Source organism: Falco rusticolus, chromosome 10, assembly GCF_015220075.1.
Source record: "Falco rusticolus isolate bFalRus1 chromosome 10, bFalRus1.pri, whole genome shotgun sequence".
Lineage (NCBI taxonomy): Eukaryota > Metazoa > Chordata > Aves > Falconiformes > Falconidae > Falco > Falco rusticolus.
Genome location: NC_051196.1, coordinates 4,292,347 through 4,304,025, shown reverse-complemented (window position 1 = coordinate 4,304,025; position 11,679 = coordinate 4,292,347). Strand labels below are relative to the sequence as shown.

Genomic DNA, 11,679 nt, shown 5'->3' with positions numbered 1-11,679 from the left:
ATCTTTTCCTTTTCCAAGCAAGTCCTGAACACAGTAAACCCCATTTTGCTTGATGGAAATGTTGCAGGGATGCACTCTACTTATTTCTCATCACTTGACAGAAATGCTCCGTTTTTCTAATTTTTATTTATTTATTTATTTATTTTTCCCTGGGAGAGGAAAAATTCTTATGCCAGCCCTGGGACATGAAGTTAAAATTACAAGCACACAAATTATTCTCCTCACTGCACCATTGCTGGGTAAAGCAGCCTCTCTGGAAACAATAGCTGGAGCTTGAGGTATCCACAGGGAAAACAGAACATCGTGCTTGATTTAATGCCCTTCTTATGGGATTTACTCTTGGCAAAGTGCCTGTGTGGTTGATGTCAGAAGGGATGCATGATTCGCATGTGGATCCAATGCTCACTGTGAGGTAACTCTTTAGTACTCATGGAGCATAAAAGGAGTTAGCATCCCATGAATTAAAAAAAACACAAACACTAAAAGCACCTGAGAACCACCCTCCATCAGGAGAAAACTGAATGCTTGCCAGACTGGTAGAAGGAGAAAGACAAATATCGACATCTCTCTCCAATATAACCAAAAGCAGTGGTGAGAAGAAATTATTATTAGGTTCTGTAATCAGACAATGAGCAGAACAGTGCCAGTGCATGAAAATCTGCAAACAAAACCATGAAACAAGCACAATTTTGAGTCCTTTTTTTTTTTCCTTTTTTATGCCCTTTGCATCATTTTAGAAACAGATGCTATTTTTTCCAAGTGTGAGATAATTAATACAGGTAACATATATGGACAAATAAAGCCTCAATCCAGCATGCTTTGTTGGAACCAGATCACTACCCATCAGAAATTTTCCATAATCCTGTACTTAACAAAACAAAACAAACAGAAAAGCCCCCTCAAACTTTTACAGTAACAAAGCTTGCAAGGTGAAAAAATGTGTGGTTTTGTTCTACCACTTGAAACAAAGCACCCCACTGCTGTTCACATGGCTGGAGACCCTGTTCACTAACAGAACTGCAAAAAGCTTCATTTTGGATTTAGAAATCTCGAGTGGATGAATGCAGTTCTTCCCTCCCTTATAACAGGTGCAGCCCAGGCAACCCAAAGACAGAGCACAGCAGAACCTGGTCCACTGCTATTTACCATGGATCTATAGATAATAAATAGTACATTGTTCCTTTTGGTAGCCGTTCAGGATTAGATCAGCTGTAACTACTACCTCTGCTTTGCCATTTAAAGGAATTGAGGGTCTGAGAACATTAGGCAGCTTGTTGCTTTTTATGGAGAAAATAAGTCTCAGAACTTGCAGAAATAATGCAGAAACAGAGAGGAATACTGTACATCATAACTCCTTGGGACCCCACAGATTCGCACTGTGATTTGTCAGTCTGCACAGGGAGGAAAAGCCTGGCTGTGAAAAGGAGACAAGCGAGAGTGTTGAAGCATAGCACCTGTACAGAACTAGTAGCCTTCCCTATTGGTATGACAAAAGAAAATAAGAAAATCCCTGCCAATATAACAAATCTCTCAAGTACAATGGAGCTCTGGGAAGACAGTAACAATTCCTCCCTCCAAAGCATGAAAACAACTGAGATCAATACAACTTAAGGATGATACTTGCCAAGCTCTCAGTTTTTTTGCACAGCATCCTTCATATAAACTAGGTCCAAAGTAAGCAAGTAGACACGCAGAAACAAACAAACAAAAAAAACCAACCCACAACCCAACCAACCTAATTTCCGCTTGAAAAGGAAAGAGATGCATTCAGATACTATTTGAGAGGAAATGAAGGAGCCTGTTTCAGAACTGACCTGGAAGTTGCAAATCAGGGACAGGCTGTGGTCCAGCTGGTCATCTGCTTTATGTATAGCTCCTACACAGTTAAAGGTAAGCTTTTGGATATATCCTACTACAAACCCATCAGTGATTTTAAAAGCATCCAAAGGACAGCATTTCATTCCAGAAAGCAGAAAAAAAAGGAGGAAATAATGGCTATTTTTTCCCTCTGTTTCCTGATACCTTTCTGTGCATTTGTGTAGTATCTAACATAGTGGGATCCTGATGTCACTGGGCTTCACCTCTGACACTATAAGAGCAGCAACAGGCTTTGTTACATTGTTGAAATTAGTAAACTCACCATGACTTCAAAGGGCTTTGTCTCAAGGCAACGAACAATTTCTGAGCCTGTTTTTCTTCAAATTCTAAACTTTGTTTTCTGTACAAATATCACCTTCCTTCTATTCGCACCTCTTACGCAGAGACAGGTCAACTCAGACAGATGGTGGTGAAGAAAAGCAGGAGTAAAGCAGTATTTGTTTGGTACCAAAGGAGTATTCCTTGCTGAGGACAATAACTGCAGCACTCTCCCAAGGACTGGTGAAAATCTAACTATCAACAAAACTAATCTCAGAGAAGAGGAAAAGCTGGAAGGGTTTTCACTAGAATCTAGCCAGCGTCCAAACACTCGCTGTGAACTTGCTGTGAGAAATTCTGCATCTTTAGCAAAAACAATATGCAGAGTTATTTGCAAATTAACTCTGTTCTTTCCTGTTATGCAACTCTTCATCATTTATTCTTATCTCTCTTTTCCTCTCCCTCTACAACTTGCATTACTTTTTGAAAACGTATCCCTTGTTTGAGGAACAGGATTTAATATTGTCCTAACTGCCTCCTATATTTTTGGAGGGGGGAAAAGGAATGGAAATGAATATTATTTCATTTGCTTGCATATGCTTACATGTTAGAAGGGTGTGATAAACCTGGGATCCATACAGAGAAAATTCTCCCTTTCACCATGCAGGATTTTTATGGAGGAAAGGAAGGGTTTCTCCCTGAACAGGGATAGTGTTAGGAGATGAGACAGTCTCTTCCCCATAGACAAAGAGTTTTGGTTTCCAGGTGCCTTTTGTAGCCTCCTGGATCTGTTGCCTTATTCCTAAACAGAAAAATCCAGTTATTAGAGATAGCACTTATTCCTGTTTAGCACCCAGCACTCTTCTGTCTTTTTGTTTTGGACATAGCCTAATGTGCACAGAGGCACTGACTGCAACATTGTGTGACAGAGGTTCCAGGATCAGAAGATACGGACATTATTTGTATTTGATGGTGGCAGAAAATAAAAACAAAATAGGACTTAAGAAAATCTCCGCAGATATCTATTAGCTTATTTTAAAAATAAAGGGAAGGGTTGCTGTTGATAAGCGTTAGGGCAGAAAATCTGCCTTTACTGCCGGCAGGGAGCTCAGCTTTTATACTCATAATTTCTGCACCATGCCCCCGTATTAAGTCACTGAAAAGATCCTTAGAATAATGAAGAAATACAAACCTCCGTATTTTATAAATAACACTCTGCAGACCCTAAGTGAATACAAGGATGTAATTCACTCTAGGATTTCTGCAGCTGTTAATAAATCACTCAAGCTGCACTCTGGCAGTTTATGACATCAGCAGATCCCCTCAAGTGAATTACAGCCATTAATTTACACAGAGGAGGCCATCTATCATCTATTATTGACCATCTGTTACTAAGAAGATGTATATTTTTGATAAATTAGTAAGATTTTTATAGAAGACTTCTTTAATTTTATTCCTATGTACATTCATTTGCAATGTTCAACTTTGGGTTTCTAATAGTCAGTGAAAACCGACTTGTGACATCAGCCAGAGGTGATTACACATTGATTGCAGTGGTACGCCTCTCAGCAAGTTAGCGAGGCACAGTGGCTAGAGCTTAGGGCCATGCTCCTGCACAGATGGAAGGGATTGATCCTCTCAAAGATGGCACAGGAAGATATTTACTCGCTCAGCATACAAAGGAAACAAATTCTCTGCGTGCCCATGCCAAGAGAAAAGTGTCATTTGCAATGTGAAACCTGTTACCCCTTTGCATGTCATTTCTTCCCAAAAGTAAAAATAATGGCTATAGAGCATCTGCTTGCTGTAAACAGGAGACAAAACATTACCATCAATGAAATTTCAAGCTCGTTACACTCTACTATTTACTTCAGCTTCTTCCTTGTGTTTCTTTCTGTTTCCTCATGCTTCTACTTCACTGGGTGATACTGCTGGGCTCTTAAAATCGGTGGAACTGATGATAGGGATTTGGGCACAGTATTTCCAGTTTAAAATTCCAATGTAAGTTATATGTTGGAAAACAATATGTTCCAATATAAGTTATAGAACAAGACGTGGTGTGCCTTAATACTTTCACAGCACAAAGGTGCCTTATAGCCCAGCAGGCCTGCTAAAGAGCCAGAACATGTATGACAACTCGGCTTTGTTATTGGCACATAAACGCTCCCAGATGTCCATTTCAGAAATGCTTACGCTGGTTCTGTGTAAAAGTACTGCAGAATAAAAGTAAGCAAAACAACCCCAAACGTCTGCGTGGCTGAGTAAAACTGTCGAGCGGGTGATGGACTTTTCAATTGTGGTTATATGTTTGTAGTCCTCCAAATTACCCATTGCCACAGTATTTAAGTCAGATTTGCAAATAAAGTAAGAATGGACATACAGGGACAAAACACCATTTGCCCAGCTAGAGCTGTATCTTTTTCAGCTTAAGCTGGATTTGGCTTCATATCAATGGAAAGGTTTTGTTGCAGGGGTGGTTTTGAATAGGGAAGCTTAGGGCTGAGGGCTGGATTCTGACCTGCAGCTGTGGGCAGAAATCTGGACCGATACAAAGCCCCAGAGATCACAACGCAGCAGCAGCTTCTTCACGTAACTCAAGTCTAAATTTCAAGTTTTGCTTCTTGAAAGACGTTTTTTACAAAACCACTCATGACATAAATATTTCAATAACTACAGATTTTCAGTGAAAACCAGATGACCAAAAACGTTTGCAATAGTAGGCCTGTACTGTCATAGCATATATGGGACAGTAGAAATGTAAAAGTTACTATTCCCAAAGTGGGAACTTCTACGAAATCAGGAAAAAGCAGATTTTTATAACTGCAATGACTAAGAAATACTACTTTGGGAATTAAAGGCTACTGATTCTTGCCAACTGAAATAAACTCATCCATTGCCTGGCAGACGCTCTAAATCTTTTGGTCTCATAGTATCAGAAAAAAATTCTCCAGCAGAAGTCACAGAATCACCACAGATATCCCAAGTAACACGTAACTGAATGAAATTTTTATGCCTTTAGAAAACAGTGCCATCATCACCATCCTTTGATAACTAATTAGAAAACAATAAAAGTTTGTTTTATCTGAGACCTTTCATGTTCTGGTGAGGGTTAAGCCTGGTACAGTGGTATTATCTTAGGCAGTGAAACTGGTGTTGAATCTAGAAGTCTTTCACAATAAAAAATATAATAAATTTATGAAACTACATTTGGTTGGGAGCTAATTGCCATGTTATCTACTGTTTTCCAGAAAAAACATGGGCACTCAAAAATTTTTAACAGGGTAAACTTATTCCTGAAGCATCCTGTCATGATTTGACCGTGGCTTGAACACCCAACTTTCTTATTTTCAAAGGCGGCATTTTGTTTTGTTGAATTAATTCAACAATGGGAACTACAATGGGAAAACAATATAACATAGAAGAAATAATAAACCCAACTGTAATCAAACCGGAAACAATGCTTATTTTTTCTTTAACTTTTGTTACCAGAATAGCAGAGGAAATAAGGTTTAGATGAATGTATTCTGAAAAAAATAACATCCTTTCAGATGTAGCCAGGGCTTTGTCACTAGATCACCTGCTGGAGTCTACGGTGGAGATGTAAATAAGGGTTTCTGTGTGCACTGCTTCAAACACAATTAAGGACTTACCACCTGTTGCTGGAGCTATGAAAAACTCTTGTTACTGTCAGGACTGAAGCCGGCATCTTCCACTCTAGCAATATCTAACCTTCCGACGCGACGGCACTCGTTCCCGTAAATATACGGGACAACCTGGTGCATCTATAAAACCACATACACACATTGTTACCAATATTATCAGTGTGTCAGTGCTTGCAATGTTATTAATAGCCCATTCAGGTCTGAAGTAAGTCTTTCAGAGATTTGTAATTTAACCGTAAACGTCTGTGTTAATCTGGTTTAGCAACGGGGCCTGCAACAATCTCAGCTTCAGAGGCAACTTCTTGTTATCAAACTAGAGTAAAATCTATTTAGCTAGCAATTTGGTTTGTTGGGGCACACAGACAATTGTTTTGCTTATATAATTAAAGCAAAATTAAACCCCATTCCACACAAAATTATATTTAATTAAAAAAATTTAGCATCCTACTGGGGACAAAACTGAGGATTTAGCATTTTTGGCAAGTGGCTACTGAAAGATGTTACGCAGCAAAGCTTTTCCTCTTCCACAAGCACTCAAATTTAGCTTAAACTGAATGCAAATAACTGCAAAGCTTCTAGTAGACTTAGGAAATGGTATTTGAGAACAACCCATACTGTAATCAGCAGACCACATGACACCACACACGAAGGGCAACACGAGGCATGTCATAAAATAATAAAACTTCTGAACTTTGAGCAGAAAACGCTTGCCTTCAAGTTTTCCAACTCCTACAAATGTGGAAACACTCGGCAGTTACTGTATTAACAAGTTTCTGGGTGTTTTTTTTCTCCAGAAACGCGTTTAATTCATCCCTTTTCTGCTGCCGTGGTGGCCTGGTATCCCACTGCCACCTTTTGTTCTGAGGGGGCTCATGCTGAGGGGCAGGCGACCCCCCCCCGGGTCACCCCCCGGCACGCCGGGGTGGGCTTCAGGAGCCGGGAGTAGCGGAGAAGAAGGCAGCCCGGCCCCGCAGGGCAGCCCAGGGCGGGAGGAGCCGTCCCAGCCCCGGCAGGCCGCAGGGGCCATTTTTAAATGCCTCTCCTCAGCGGCGGGGGGAGCAGGTGCGAAGCCCGGAAGCTCCCTGAGGCGCTGAAGTTGCGGCTCCCGCACCCTCAGGCCGACTACCCCCTCACAAACCCCGGAGTCAGAGCGAAAGAAGCACCTAAAGCCCCCTCCGACCACCCGGGGTCACCAAAGCAGCCGTTCACCACTCGCCCCCGCGGCGGGGAGTCCCCCGTATTTAAAGGGCAGCTCCGGGCGGAGGGATCCCACCGCCGCGTGAGGTGGACCGGCACTTCTTCTCCGCACACACGGCCCGAGCCGCGGGTGGACCGGATCTTGTTTTCTCTCAGCGAAATCCCTCCGCCGCGGCGCAGCGCCGCGCTGAGCTGTCATGGGAGCGGCAGACCGCGCCGTCCCTCCTGCGCGGCCGGGGCGCGGGGGCTGGCGGGCGGCCGGGCTGTCTCTGTTGCCGCCGGAGTGAGGGGGCGGCGGGAGGGAGCGGGAGCAGCGGAGGTTGCGGGAGGGGGGCGGGCAGTGTTTTCTTTCCAGCGCTGTATCCCTCCGCGGCGGCGGGCGTGAGTTCGTGTTTGCCGCCGTGTCCCTCCGCCGCCGGCAGCGCAGGGGCAGGCGGTGTCTCCCCAGACGGGGCGAGGAGGTCGCGGGCTTCACCGGCAGAAAGAAGAAGAAACTTAGGAGCGCGGTGGCCTGCCCGCCTCGGCAGCCCGGCGGAAAGAGGGCTCCCCGCAGAGAAGAAAGAAAGAGGAGGAACCGGCGGCGACAGCGGCCCGTCCTCGCGGCCGCCCTGCGGGGTCTCTGCGAGGGAGCCCAGGGGACTCTTTCTCGCGGGGCTCGGCGGAGGGATCTCTACGCGCTTCGCTCCGTCGCCTCCCCCCTGCACCGCTCGCTGCTCGGTGCCGCCATCTTGGATTTTAATCCGCCATTTTTTTCCTCCCCCCACTCGGAATTATTTTTTATCACTATCGCCGCTTTTTTTTTTTTTCTCCCCCTCCTTCGTTTTCCTCCCCCGCCGCCTTTCCCTCGCTCAGCCTTCGCTTCGCCCCCTCCCCACCTTCCTCCCCTTTTTCCCCCTCGCTCCTTCCCCTTTGATGATTCATTTTCCCCCAGCGCCGGCTGGGGCAGCGCCGAGGGACCCAGCGCGGGGGCAGCGGGGAGGTGAGTCCGTGTCTTTGGGGGGGGTGGGGGCCCTGCGAGCGAGGCAGGCGCCAGGCCCGGCCTGTCAGCGGGCGGTGCAGCGGGGGGCGCCCCGCGGCGGGGCCGGGGGCTCCGGGGGGCCGTCAGGCGGCGTGCCCGCTGCGCTGCCCCCGCCGCGGCCCGGCTGGGGCGGTGAGGGGGGGCGCGCACCGCGCAGGGCCCCGCCGCCGGGGGTAGGGGGAGGGCGGGCTGGTCGCCGCGCTGACAGCCGGGCCCCGGCGCTGCGGGCCCCGCGGGCACGGGGGTGTCGGCAGGCGGGGCCGGGGGCGGCGGGGGCCCTAGGGGGCAGCAGGGGGCCGGGGAGGGCCCGGCCCGGCCCCGCCGCGCTCCCTGCGGGTGGGCTCAGCCCCGGGGGCGAGCGGGGACCTGGCAGGGCCGGCAGTCGGCGGCGGTTCGTGCGGTCCCGCTGCGGCACTGCCGGGCCCGGCGACACGGCTCCCGCCTCGGGGCCAGCCCCAGCAGCAGCTCCGAGCCCGGCTGTGCCGCTCGCTTGGCATTACGGGCTGTTTGAGCCACCGTTCCGCGCTCGGAGCCTGCTGCAATTAACGCCTGACATCCTGGAGTGTTTTGTGATTTTTATTTTTATTGTTTTTTTATCGCGGAATACATGCTTTTAAGGAAGGGGGGAAAGCACAATCTTTGTCCGGCATCTGTATCTGAAACTTAAAAGTCATTTGATCTTCCACACGCTGCTCGCTGAAAAAGTAAAGCAGCGGGTGGCAGAGAGCCCGTGGTGTTTTGTCGAGTTGTGTCGCAGGCTGTGTGAGGATCTGAAGTGTGTAACTTGGTGTAGTTGTCTGGCGGGTTGAACTCAGCGCAGGGTGACACATATGAGGCGGCGATTTGATCGAAGTGTTTAATAGCGTAACTACGAATACATAGTGGGAGGTTTTAATCAATGAGGCTAAAATGTGTCACAGAGTAAGTTGAGACAGTCATGCCCTGTTTCTGTCGTCTTGGCACTGTAGCTGTGCGTGCATCCTCTTCTGCTTTCACTAAAGATGATCTTTTGTCTTGAATTCTTCAAGCCTTCTTCCTTGCAACTGAGGCTGTGTGAGGAAATCAAGATTTATTTGATTGAAAAACGGGGTTTGTTTACCCTGCTATTCTGTTATTAGAGCCAGACACGTACAAACATCTCTGCTTTATACCCATTTGAGTTTGCAAACTGGAAAGTAAGCCTTATTTAAAGTAATTACTTAGTGCATTGCGTATTAAATGAATAAGTGGGATGATTAAATGAATAAGTGGGATGATGTATCCTTGTATACTTGGTAACAGGACTGACAAGGCTCTTGAATACTTGTTTTGCTCTGCTAGCACTATCCTACTGCAGGACTACAATTCCCAGTATCCTTTTCACTTCAGACAGCATTGTGCTTTAATGCAACATGCCCAAATTAACATAGTAAGTGTAAGGTATGATACTTCTGGGCCAAACAGTGAATCCATAGCTGTGGTTTGAGAACGCAGAGCATTTAGGAGCAGTCCTAGCTTAAGTGCTCCTGACCTTGTCCCCCCACCCTCCGGCAGCATCCTCTTGTATACGGTGGTTCAGGCCAGGGAGGTTCGGACTTTTCTGGTGACTCCCCTGACTCGGTCACCACTTGCCTCCCCAGTGGTTTTGCTGGCACAGAGGGAGGATGGTGTGGAAGCAGGCACATACAGGCGGGGAGGCAGCAGGGCTGCTTTTGAGGTTATGCTGGTTTGAAACCTTCGTTGAACTATGGTGTGGTTTGTGCCAGCCATGGTGGGGCTCCCCTGAGCTGCTAGGTTCGGCTGAACCGGTGTAAGTCACATAGCTAAACTCTTCAAACAGCTGATGCTTTTTCTTCCCCTTTGAAAGGTTCTGCTGCTGCTCCTCCGGTACTGCATCCTCTCTTGCTCTAGTGCCCATTGGATCCTTTGCTAAACCCACTCAGCACATTAAACCAGCAGAAAAGTACCTGCTGACCCCCCTGTTGGGGTAGTGGGTTAAACTGAGTTATGGAGAGGTCTGCTGAGCTCCAGAACTGGTGGAAGTGTTTGTGTGAATTGGCAGAAACAGCAAGCTTTTGGACTGGTCTGTGAAAACCTGCTGAACGCTGGAGTTGCTGCAGTGAGCTGGGGGGGAATCATGCAGCCTTTAGGGTGCTTTGCTCAGCCCGTTATTTGGTTTCACCCTGAGCCAGCACCTAGTGGGTGGGGGGGGTGGGCGGGGAGGGAGAGGAGAAGGGGCAGGAGCTCCTGAAGCACTTCTCTGTGCATTCCCTCTCTGCTGCTGGTTCGTACTAGCACCTATTGCTTCTGTGCCTGCATTGTACTTGGATTAGCATCCTGATTGACACACAGAAATCACGTGGCAGCGAAGGGACTGGCACAAGGGAAAGTGGCAGTGTACAGACTGAGCTATGGGTGCGGGGCTGAATCCTGGGTTTGGCTCCGGTTTGAATCCACATGTGCTCTCACAAACCCCCATCCTGGGGCTGGAGTTCTGCAACAGTTTGAACTGACAGGAGCTGGTAATTTTGACACAGCCTTACAGCCTCCCACGTGCTGCTGTTAACCCCTGTCCAATTCTTCACCGAGCTTATTCTGAGAACTAAGCAGCTGAAAAGAAACATCCAAAAAACATTTTTTCCCCCTTGTTTTTCTGGTGGTTTAATTTACTGAACCAGCTTATCCCAGGGGCAAAGAAAGTCAAAAGTGGGTATGAAATCAGGTGGCTGAAGTAAGCATCTGCAGGGGTGGGACTGAAGTAGCATTTCCTAGGTAGCTTTTGTCCTGTTGAGGAATCACACCCTCAGCTCCAGAATCTTTGAAGTCCTGTGGGACTGCCTGGCCTGTCTTTGAGGTACAGCTTTGACTACACGGATTATGGGGAAGTAAACTCCCAAATACCTTTTTCTTTTTTTTTTATTTTTTTTAATTTTTTTTTTTTGGTCACCTCCTGTGGTTGCAAAGACCTCTGTTCCATGCCTGGTTTTGCTGTGTTTTAGTATCATCGATAATAATTTGTAGTGTAACATACAACGTTAGGTTTCTGTTTGAAGTGACACTGTACCTTGGCTTCACACCCTCTGTGAGCCAGGAGCATCCTATGCCTCCCTTTCCTCTCTGGCTTAATGGCACTTGTCTGAGCTGTCAAAAACAGTAACTGAAATAAGATTTGAGGCTGTTGAATAACTCCTTAAAGCTGCGCAATTTTTCATTTCACTTTGACTTTGTTCAGAGTCTTCTGTGGTCTTAGAAACTTAAACATGGGGGTGGGTGGAATTTTTTTTTCTTCCTTACCTGGATGCAGTGGCTGTAGGAAATAGTCTACAGCCTAGTGATTCTATAGAAAACCTGGTTGCATGATTCTGCTCTGCTTCCCAAATTCCAAGGTCTGTTGCTTTTTTTAGAACTATCAATAACGAAACTTGTATCTTTTTTCTTAATATCACTGATTTCTCCAGAAAAGCTGAGGCTGTGGTCATTGGGTCTTTTTTTTGTGTGTCCTGTATTTGCCTTAGGCCACTGTCTTGTTGAGGAAGACTTTTTGCAGCTAATTTTAAAAGAAAGCACCAAAATAAACAAACAAAAAAACCCAAAACAAAACCCCAAAACTGGTTTAGATGTTTGAGTTCTTAAACAGAAATAAAAAAGAAACCCTATTTTAGAAGGAAGTCCTTTGGCTGCCTGTGT

General features: G+C 46.4%; 1 protein-coding gene across 1 annotated transcript in view; it reads left to right on the top strand.

Moving 5' to 3' along the window:
- Positions 1–7,313: 7,313 nt before the first annotated feature.
- Positions 7,314–11,679, top strand: part of KMT5B (lysine methyltransferase 5B) — a 30,574-nt gene continuing 26,208 nt past the window's right edge. The window contains exon 1 of the mRNA XM_037402167.1: positions 7,314–7,974. The gene's annotated coding sequence lies outside the window, so the exon portion shown is untranslated. The remainder of the gene's footprint in view (positions 7,975–11,679) is intronic.